Source organism: Salmo salar, chromosome 21 (genome assembly GCF_965601325.2).
Source record: "Salmo salar chromosome 21, fSalSal1, whole genome shotgun sequence".
NCBI classification, from domain to species: Eukaryota; Metazoa; Chordata; class Actinopteri; order Salmoniformes; family Salmonidae; genus Salmo; species Salmo salar.
In genome coordinates, this window is record NC_138311.1 from 10,322,826 (window position 1) to 10,334,699 (window position 11,874).

At 44.3% G+C, this 11,874-nt stretch overlaps 1 protein-coding gene across 3 annotated transcripts in view; it reads left to right on the plus strand.

Moving 5' to 3' along the window:
- The first annotated feature begins 2,085 nt into the window (after positions 1–2,085).
- hecw2a (HECT, C2 and WW domain containing E3 ubiquitin protein ligase 2a) overlaps positions 2,086–11,874 on the plus strand; it is a 47,781-nt gene continuing 37,992 nt past the window's right edge. For 2 of the 3 annotated variants that reach the window (XM_082966957.1, XM_082966959.1), the window contains exon 1: positions 2,086–2,164. The gene's annotated coding sequence lies outside the window, so the exon portion shown is untranslated. The other variant, XM_082966958.1, reaches the window with a different exon arrangement.

Sequence of the window (11,874 nt, forward strand, 5' to 3'; positions counted from 1 at the left end):
CTTCCCAAGTTCTCTCACGTCACCCCGCTCCTCCGCTCTCTCCAGTGGCTTCCTGTTGAAGCTCGCATCCGCTACAAGACCATGGTGCGTGCCTACGGAGCTGTGAGGGGAACGGCACCTCCGTACCTTCAGGCTCTGATCAGGCCCTACACCTAAACAAGGGCACTGTGTTCATCCACCTCTGGCCTGCTCGCCTCCCTACCTCTGAGGAAGCACAGTTCCCGCTCAGCCCAGTCAAAACTGTTCGCTGCTCTGGCACCCCAATGGTGGAACAAGCTCCCTCACGACGCCAGGACAGCGGAGTCAATCACCACCTTCCGGAGACACCTGAAACCCCACCTCTTTAAGGAATACCTAGGATAGGATAAAGTAATCCTTCTAACCCCCCCCCCCCCTTAAAAGATTTAGATGCACTATTGTAAAGTGGTTGTTCCACTGGATATCATAAGGTGAATCCACCAATATGTAAGTCGCTCTGGATAAGAGCGTCTGCTAAATGACTTAAATGTAAATGTAAATGTAAGGAAGCCAGTCCCATCATCCCCACCTCATAGTTTTGATGTCTTCACTATTATTCTACAATGTAGAACATAGTAAAATTAAGAAAACCCTGGAATGAGAAGGTGTGTCCACACTTTTGACTGGAACTGTGCATTAGAAGTGCCCATCCAAGAAAGCTCAAGGTCATTGGTCACAGATAAAATTACTTCAAATCATGTTATATCTTATATCAGCTTTGATTGGACTGATCATGTCAACACCATACTTTCAAAATCTCAGCTAGCAAAGTCTACAATCTACTGGCAAATCCTTTTTAATCCTTGTCACATTAGAAATATTGAAGAGAATTTACAGATAAAACATGTCGGTGCTCATTGGCCATTGGACATTAACATTACACAACAACTTGGAAATTGCTAATTGATCAATGAGTGCTTTGGAAGAAGTCAGCGGCTAACTGCAAGCATTGGATAGCAATCACTTGCCTGCTATTCAGTGGAGTGGGTGTGTGGTCCCAAGTCTGTGTTTAAGGGTCTCTTTTCCAAGCTTAAACGTATAAACATTCAACATTGGCCATGGTGTCAATTCAGCATGACTTCTGCTGTGCTCAAAACAACTGGAAACTCAGAACTGGGAAATCTGATTTTAGTGATTTCACAAGCTCCAACTGGGAAAATAGGTTTTGAACGGTCATCCAACTCAGAATTGCAAGTCGGGAACTCGGGCCTCTTTCTAGAGCTCTGACATGAAGATCACTGACGACCTTGTTTTTTCTCAGAGTTCTCAGTTATTTTGAAAGCACGATAAATCTAGAGAATGCCAGACTTTGATGACAAAGTTTTCTGAAAAAATGGCCCACAAAGGACTGCCGCACCAGCTTCAAGTGAGCACAGCACAACAAGGTGAGTCCAAAAATGTATTGATTGCCGCTGCATAAATTGTCTGCTTATATGCCCCCTTTATTTATCCTATTGTTCTGACTTGAAGTACAGGAAGAATACTGTAAGAACAGCCGATGTTCTGAATTATGTTGCTGTACATTTCAAAAGAGCTGATCAAATAGTTATATTGACTACCCCATCCTAGCTCGCTCATTAATGTCACGAAATTACAGATTGTCTATTATCTGCTCATCGTCCCCTTATGTCATAGTTTGTACATCTCAATTATCAGTAGGAACCACATTTGTTTAAGCAAGTCAGCCATATCAGCTATGTTTTTTTAAAGGCAGTAAATTAGGCTGAATTAACAGGTATAGCAGTGGTAAGGTGTTGGGACTGTGTGGGCACCGTTTGTCACCGTTATAGTGCAATTAATGTATTGTTTAGTGTTGTGCAGTGGGTTTGCTGGCATGCATCTAAAAATGTATTTTTTAGTTTGCCCCACTAAGATTTACATGCGAAAATCGCCACTGCCTATATGACACGTGCATGCACGCGTTCCAACACACCAGCCTGGTCTCATATACTAGATGTAACATAGTAAACGTAAATCCTTGATCTATAAACATTAGTATGGAGGGTCCCTGATTTACGTACAGAATACTACAAAATACTCTGAGACCAGGTTGCACAGCCAGCCGCCATACACAGCTCTGCAGGCTGGGTCTATCTCCTTAAAGTCACCGCCCATTTCAACAGAGGAGGCACGGCTTACGCATCAGGTATATTATGAATAATTCCATAATGACCCCTGTTAGACAAACGACTCATAGGCTAACTGCAATAATTAGGTAGGCTACATTTGCCATCTTACTCTGTAAGTTCGGCTTCAAACCTGTGTTGCTTACGGATAGGGCGTTCGGATTTGAGCATTTGCTGGCAGGGAAGATGATTCGGACAGTATGGCTGAGTGTGTGGAATACGCATTGCGATGCAAAACCATAGAAGGCTATACATTGAAAAGGCGACAAAACGAACGTTGTGGTCGTAATAATAAGAGGAAATTGTGTTTCTAGCGCGCACCTTTAGACACTGACAGCCTGCTACAAGAAGGCCGTCCAGCCTCCGCAGCCTGAAAATTTCACCGGAGGAGAGATACTGACGCTATACATGACTCACACCCAGGCTGCCTCTACATATTTGGCCTGGACTTGGGTCCCCTAAAGTGGTATCCCGCTTGTCCATAAATCTGAGACTGCACAGAGAGGTAACAAAACCATCGTGATATCCACACCATAACTGTGGATAAAGGCTGTGCTCGCGTTTAATTTGTGTGCGTCTGTTTTATCGCACATCTTTGCAAAAGGTAAGCAATGGGTACGCTACCTATGGGTACACCCGTGGTCAATATTTCATGTGGCATTTTATTATCGTTTAGGATGGTGACCGAAGGAATTTAAATCTGTTAGTACAGCCAAACCGTTACATGTGAATACAGTGTCATGTTGTGCATGTCATCACTTTCAATTAAGTGAAATTGGTTGATTTATAGCCTGCGTCTTGTCAAGGAGATTTGCATTAAGAATTGACGTAGGGAATTCCCAGAGTAGCCTAACCCAATAGCGAGCAATGATCGCATACTGTTCAGTGCGGTCCTCAGTAATGTGCGCAAAGCAATGCGCCTGTGGCCTCGACAGCACGAGAGAAGCGTAGCGTGTTGACATGCTAATTATTTGATGTAGGCTAGCTTGCCTTGTCGACTACAGTAGGTAATATAGTAAGATGTGTTCAATTCACCTGTCAATATTGAGAGTAGGCTATAAAATATGATACTTCTCTGTAGGTGGTATAGGCTACCCATTGTAGCATCACTTTGTGGCTGGTAATGCACTGGGGAGTACAGCATAATGCTCACTCCATGCGCTATGCAGCTGATCATTGACATCATACCATTATTTCAGATGTTATGAGTGAGTTTATGTTATGCCTACAGCCAGTGTCACAGCTCCAGTCTTCAAGGGCCAAAGTGTCTGCTGGTTCATGTTCTATCCTGTTCACCTGACACTGATTTAAGACCTGGGAAGAGGAAACTATTACCCTTTCACAATATCATGCAGACTCAAACCATACTGTGCTGGCTCAGAACATCACAGCAACTATGGTGGATGTGTAACCAGGCGTGCTCAATACAACATGATTTTGTCATGACTCTGCTCAATGTCAAAACCAAAATCCTTCATGTGTGTGCATTCGTTGGGAAATCAGTGCATTTAATTGATAAATTCAGTGCCAGTACAGGGAGAGATGAAAAGAAGCAGGACTGCAGCCACTGAGGACAAGAACTGTGCCCCCCTGGCCTTTGCATACAGTATATTCACCTCAAATCAAGTGATCAAAGTGATACACCCAGGATGTGTCAAAGCTAGGCTTAGCGGAGTTGCCAATAACCAGATGCATCCAGTTTTCAGGGATATAGCTAATTCAACCTAGCTTCTTTTTTCGCAGAAAACCAGATGTGGGAACTCCACTCAGGCGTCTTCTTTTACGGCTGCTACGTTAGTTTATATCAAAGCAAACAGTAGCATCTTATATTGAATTTCAAATTGTCCTGCCAATCTTCACTTGGATGGATGCAGTCACAGATGGGGTTGAGATCATTTCCATTTGAACTCAGTTCATGAAATGAATCAAACTCAACATGAAATGGTTAAAAACAAGTGTAGCTAAGGTGAGGATTCAGAGAAGATGAGCTGATCCTAGGTCTGTGCCAATGGGCAACTTTGACCCAGAATGGTACATTTACCATCGTGTTGTCTCAGGCTGTCTTTGGCGCCATCTGTTTTGTGGGGTCATGCAGTGCAGGTGTAGTTGGACAAAGTGATGTACATTAGGGAGAGTGAGGACAGGTTAAATGGATGTGTCTGGTTTGGCTGTACAGTTTATATGCTTGTTTCCTATGTTTTTTTTCTTGACCCTGCGTGTCTTTCTGTCTGTTTGTATTGTGTGTGTATGCACATCATAAGTGTAAAACTAAGGTGCAGATTCATGTGCATATGTTAGTATCCTTCTTCCATTGTGTTTATAAAAATATCAGAGTTCTAAAGTGGTACTGCATGAAAACAACAGGAAGTGAGCGTGAATGGAACCACTTCCGTGGCGCTCACTCGCATTGCAGGTCATTGTGGGATACCTCTCAGCGTGTGACTCATTCCAGGCATGTATTCCCATGGGGAAGCAGCCAGCGAAGTAGCCATGACGAACCCTGGCACAGTATACAGTTACTGCTCTCATAGTGAGTCAGAACTGCATTCATTATTATGAGGCCTCAGTGCATCGATAAAGCTTACACGTTCATATGAACTGCATTACCCATAGTGAACAGGTCCATGAATGATTAGCCTATATCCACAGTAACATTAGCGTGCTTCATTTACAGCATATCATATTATAGCTGCGTGGACTGTGAGTGCATTCTGGGTGTGTTTTTATTTGTGGCTCAGAGAACTGTACGTGTCATAGATACACTGCCTGGGTGTTCTCAAAATGCGGACTACCGCACGGGAGGGTCTGAGTATGAGTCCAAATCAAAGTGTGCGAAACGGAGCACGTAAGGCACTTCTCAAATGCATATTCCATTGGTACGTATTTTGAAGCATGCATCGACGCAAGCTTCAACAGAAATATGCAAAGAAATATGACACAGCCACATTATTATTTGAGCTGAAGTGAGAGAAAATACAGTCCAACTTCGGAATGAAATGCTGCCTATCCACATCTCTTATGTTGCCTGACAACAATATTTAATTTTCATACATTACTAATGACATGCTGTTTCGGGCATGTTTACATGCCTACACACCGTAGATCGCAAGTCAGTAGGGCTAACTGGCTAGGTACTACTGTTAGCTAGCCAGATAGCCACAAATAATTGTTAGCTAGCTACCCATGAAGAATTGACATCTACCTTGCATAACATTAGTTTTAGGACATTTTTGGCTGTTAAACTATCTGGTTAGCTACATTATCACATATCTAGCTAATAATTCTGAAGTAAAACGTTTGCTTCTTGTTTCGTCTCTGTTGCCATTGTCCTGGCTGGAAGAAGGTTCAGTGAATGGGGAGATGCAGTGTGAGGCAATACAGTAGGGGGAGTGCAGTGCTTCTCAAATGTAATGTTTTATGCGTTCTCCACACTCAAATCCTCACAAGAACGCACTCAAGAGAATGTTCTCGGAGAATACACTCAGAGCAAGGTGAATACACTCAGAGCAAGTGTGGAGCAAGGTGTAGCCATGTTGTAAAACACTGTGTGTAGAAGTATAGTGTGTGCTAGCTGTTTAAATTACAGTATTTGATAACCAATACAAGTCTGTGCCGTCAGCTCAAAAATCAAAACAATACTGAGCACACACTTGCTAACATGCTACTGTCTGCATGTACCCCGCCCGCGCGCCTGATATAGTCAATGCTTGTGTGTGAGCTGCAAAGGAGTGCTTTAAACAGTGCCTTGCATTGTGAAGATTCAGCACTTCTGCTTGGTAAGATGTGTTTTAGGCATGGAAGTGTGTGCACTGTTCCCTACTGTCATCTATCCTCCCCGAGTTTTTTGGCCTTTGAGAGGCCCGAATCTCCTCTGGACAGAATATTGACAGGAAGCCTGGAAGACGGACATGTGTCAATCAATATTCACAAGGCCACCCACCCTCTAGCAGGGACACAGAGGTGTAAGGAGAGCGAAAGGGACACCTTTCCCACTGTCTAGGTGTGCAGTGGTGTTGGTAGAATGTGGGTCAATTGCCAAGAACAACAATATTCTTATTCCAGCCATCCTTTTTTTTTTTCACCAACTTCCCATTTGAATGAATACTGTAGTTATGAACTTCCACAAGGTTTATTGCTAGCTGTTTTGCGATCAGGGAATCCAGGTAGCATTCCCATTCGGGGAGGTAATCAGCCCTATTGTTTGCTACATTGGTGTCAAAATGGGATGGCACACTGTGGCCATTGAAGTGGGTCCCAGATCTGAGGCGCGTGTCACTTTTAATGGTGAAGCGCTGGGATGTTACAAACTCCATAAGGGAGATAACTTTACTCACTCCTGCCATTCACTATAATACTTAACAATTACAGTCTTCTTTCCTTATTTCCTTTTAAATAATTATTGATTTAACATGACTGGACAGGAGAAAGCAAGGGCCCCACAACATATCTTTCACCAATCTAGTCATATCAGATTAGTGACTTTCCTTCAAAGAAGGGCTGTAGGAAGATAATTTAACCTTTTGCTTATCCAACTGGGAACAGACATCAGTTCAACATCTAGTTTTGAACTTCAACAAAACATTTTACCATGTCATTGGATTTAGGTAAAATGTTGAGTAAAAAAAGAAATACCCAAATTCCTTTTTCCACGCTGATTCACCTCTATCAGAAGCAAAGATAAATAAATGTGTGTGTGTATATAACACCATATAAAGTGTTGGTTTCATTAACTGAAAAGCTTATTTCTCTAAAATGTTGTGCATAAATTTGTTTACATCCCTGTTTAGTGAGAATTTGTCATTTGCCAAGATAATCCATCCTCCTGCAGTTTTGTCACAGAACACAATGCCTTAGATGTTTTGAGGGAGCGTGCAATTGGCATGCTGACTGCAGGAATGTCCACCAGAGCTGTTGCCAGAGAATGTAATGTTTATTTCTCTAACATAAGCCACCTCCAATGTTGTTTTAGAGAATTTGGCACTCCGTCCAACCGACCTCCCAACCGCAGACCACGTGTAACCACGTAAACCCAGGACCTCCACATCCAGATTCTTCACCTGTGGGATCGTCTGAGACTAGCCACACGGACAGCTGATGAAACTGAGAATTATTTCTCTGTAATAAAGCCCTTTGTTGGGGAAAAACTTAATCTGATTGTCTGGGCCTGGCTTCCCAGTGGGTGGGCCTGGGTCCCACCCATGGCTGCGCCCCTGCCCAGTCATGTGAAATCCATAGATTAGGGCCTAATTCTTTTTTTTCAATTGACTGATTTCCTTTATATGAACTGTAACTCAGTAAAATCGTTAATTGTTGCATTTTTTTTATTTTAATGACGTGGAAGCAACGTTTATTCAACCAGTATTTGTGCCCAACAGAATGGCTCTCTGGTATTCTTGCCCAACAATAGGATTCCATGGCTTTACCATAAACATGGTGTACCACACGTTCAAAATGGAACTGATTATTTATTTATTGGCCTAATAATACTCTTTCACACAGTTATAACCAGAATCTCAAAGCACCAGATGGATTCTGTGGGTCCCAATACAAAAGAGCATTGTTTATTATATATATATACTGCTCAAAAAAATAAAGGGAACACTTAAACAACACATCCTAGATCTGAATGAAAAAAATATTCTTATTAAATACTTTTTTCTTTACATAGTTGAATGTGCTGACAGCAAAATCACACAAAAATAATCAATGGAAATCCAATTTATCAACCCATGGAGGTCTGTATTTGGAGTCACACTCAAAATGAAAGTGGAAAACCACACTACAGGCTGATCCAACTTTGATGTAATGTCCTTAAAACAAGTCAAAATGAGGCTTAGTAGTGTGTGTGGCCTCCATGTGCCTGTATAACCTCCCTACAATACCTGGGCATGCTCCTGATTAGGTGGCGGATGGTCTCCTGAGGGATCTCCTCCCAGACCTGGACTAAAGCATCCGCCAACTCCTGGACAGTCTGTGGTGCAACGTGGCGTTGGTGGACGGAGCGAGACATGATGTCCCAGATGTGCTCAATTGGATTCAGGTCTGGGGAACGGGCGGGCCAGTCCATAGCATCAATGCCTTCCTCTTGCAGGAACTGCTGACACACTCCAGCCACATGAGGTCTAGCATTGACTTGCATTAGGAGGAACCCAGGGCCAACCGCACCAGCATATGGTCTCACAAGGGGTCTGAGGATCTCATCTCGGTACCTAATGGCAGTCAGGCTACCTCTGGCGAGCACATGGAGGGCTGTGCGGCCCCCCAAAGAAATGCCACCCCACACCATGACTGACCCACCGCCAAACCGGTCATGCTGGAGGATGTTGCAGGCAGCAGAATGTTCTCCACAGCATCTCCAGACTGTCACGTCTGTCACGTGCTCAGTGTGAACCTGCTTTCATCTGTGAAGAGCACAGGGCGCCAGTGGCGAATTTGCCAATCTTGGTGTTCTCTGGCAAATGCCAAACGTCCTGCACGGTGTTGGGCTGTAAGCACAACCCCCACCTGTGGACGTCGGGCCCTCATACCACCCTCATGGAGTCTGTTTCTGACCGTTTGTGCAGACACATGCACATTTGTGGCCTGCTGCAGGTCATTTTGCAGGGCTCTGGCAGTGCTCCTCCTGCTCCTCCTTGCACAAAGGCGGAGGTAGCGGTCCTGCTGCTGGGTTGTTGCCCTCCTACGACCTCCTCCACTTTTCCTGATGTACTGGCCTGTCTCCTGGTAGCGCCTCCATGCTCTGGACACCACGCTGACAGACACAGCAAACCTTCTTGCCACAGCTCGCATTGATGTGCCATCCTGGATGAGCTGCACTACCTGAGCCACTTGTGTGGGTTGTAGACTCCGTCTCATGCTACCACTAGAGTGAAAGCACCGCCAGCATTCAAAAGTGACCAAAACATCAGCCAGGAAGCATAGGAACTGAGAAGTGGTCTGGGGTCCCTACCTGCAGAACCACTCCTTTTTTGGGGGCGTCTTGCTAATTGCCTATAATTTCCACCTGTTGTCTATTCCATTTGCACAACAGCATGTGAAATGTATTGTCAATCATTGTTGCTTCCTAAGTGGACAGTTTGATTTCACAAAAGTGTGATTGACTTGGAGTTACATTGTGTTGTTTAAGTGTTCCCTTTATTTTTTTGAGCAGTGTATATATATATATTTTTTTTAACCAACCTTTTGGAATCTGCAATTTTTTGTCCTAAGCATAAATGGTTACCATGGCCTTGTTTTGCGTCTTTAAAATGAATACTTGCTTCCTTCTTTCCTTCCTAGACGCTAATCAATCACAGATCTCACATGACATGATGGATTAAAGCGGTGTAGCAGAAGCCTAGCGTTCAGCTATCCAGTCATGGATAGCTGAACGCTAGGCTTCTGCTACACTGCTTTAATCCATCATGTCATGTGAGATCTGTGATTGATTTGCGTTATTGCCATTATTTATTTCAAGGAAAGGAAGGTTGCATTTTCAGGTCAAGGCCCCTGTACTGTGTATAGAGGCAGTGAACAGGCTCCTTATCCCGTTGGCTCAGTGAGACAGACATAACCCAGACCTCTCCCACTCAAATTAGAGAAAACAATGGCATACAGACATGGAAGGAATTTGAGGACTGACCTCAAGAACAGTTGCATAACTACCATTCAAGTGTACAGACCTTTCTCTCTCTCGATTACTCAAAATGCTCCTTCTCCCACAAGTGTGTGTGTGTGTGTGTGTGTGTGTGCGCGCACATGTAGCCGTGTACATATCTATTTGTGCCTGCATGCGTGTTCCCCAGTTGTATAGTCTTGTTGACTCAGGGACATCCATGCAAGCATTCCTTTCTCCAGTATCAGTCCGGACACACAGGCAATCATCTCACACATGCATGACCTCTCTTTTCATGTACTGTCGCACTGAGCAACATAGATCGTTATAAATCACTATTAAACTGAGATTCAGTGATATGATGTTGCCTCGGGCAGCAGGATGAACTGATGATATTGCAGATGTGCACAATGTAAGATATTACACTTCTGTTACAGGAGTTTCCAGATTGACTTCACTGCTCTCCTTTTTGTTAAACCAATTCAGTATATTACAAGTTGAAGCAGGGAGACACCACCCAGCACAGAAGCAGAGGAAAAGTCTAGGTGGCATTCTCTGAACTGGCCCTTAGAACTGTTTCCTGTCTGATTTGGATATGTCAACATTAGCCCTAGGGGCTTGTAGGAAACCCAAATAAGGTAGTGATCTTTGTCTCCTGCAGCAGAGTTATCAATCAATCAAATGTATTTATAAAGCCCTTTTTACATCAGCCGATGTCAGAAAACAGAAACCCAGCCTAAAACCCCAGCCTAAAACCCCAAACGGCAAGCAATGCAGATGTAGAAGCACGGTGGCTAGGAAAAACTCCCTAGAAAGGCCAGAACCTAGGAAGAAACCTAGAGCGGAATCAGGCTCTGAGGGGTGGCCAGTCCTTTTCTGGCTGTGCCGGGTGGAGATTATAACAGAACATGGCCAAGTTGTTCAAACGTTCATAGATGACCAGCAGGGTCAGATATTATTAATAATAATAATCACAGTGGTTGTAGAGGGGGCAACAGGTCAGCACCTCAGGAGTAAATCAGTTGGCTTTTCATTGCCGATCATTCAGAGTTAGAGACAGCAGGCGCGGTAGAGAGAGGGAGTCCAAAACAGCAGGTCCGGGACAAGGTAGCACATCCAGTGAACAGGTCAGGGTTCCATAGCCGCAGGCAGAACAGTTGAAACTGGAGCAACAGCATGACCAGGTGGACTGGGGACAGCAAGGAGTCATCAGGCCAGGGAGTCCTGAGGCATGGTCCTAGGGCTCAGGTCCTGAGAAAGAGCGAGAATTAGAGGGAGCATACTTAAATTCACACAGGACACCGGACAAGACATGAGAAATACTCCAGATATAACAGACTGACCCTAGGCCCCCGACACAAACTATTGCAGCATAAATACTGGAGGCTGAGACAGGAGGGGTAAGGAGAGACACTGTGGCCCTGTCTGACGTTACCCCCAGACAGGGCCAAACAGGCAGGATATAACCCCACCCACTTTGCCAAGGCACAGCCCCCACACCACAAGGAGGGATATCTTCAACCATCAACCTACTACCCTGAGACAAGGCCGAGTATAAAGTCATAAAGTAATCAGATCATCAAATGGTGTCCACAGACTGTCATCAATACAATACAACAGAAAAGAAAATCAGTCCTCAGTCCTTGTACTTGGACCTTAGTAACTTGATCTGGCGTCAATCTCCAAAGCTCGCACCCCTTAAGTATCTCCAGTCAGTTCATACATATAAAACCAGAGCTAAACCATCTGCAACAGTGCACTATATATACACAAAAGTATGTGGACAGCCCTTCAATTTACTGGATTCGGCTATTTCAGCCACACCCGTTGTTGACGGTGTATAAAATTTTGCACACAGCCATGGTATCTCCATAGACAAACTGGCAGCAGAATGGCCTTACTGAAGAGCTCAGTGACTTTCAACGTGGCACTGTCATAGTTCGTGAAATTCACGTGGTAGGCCACACAAGCTCACAGAACAGGGCCACCGAGTGCTGAAGCGTGTTGCACGTAAAAATCGTCTGTCCTTGGTTGCAACACTCCAAACTGCCTCTGGAAGCAACGTCAGCACAAAAACTGTTCATCGGGAGCTTCATGAAATTGGTTTCCATGGCCAAGCACCCGCACGCAAGCCTA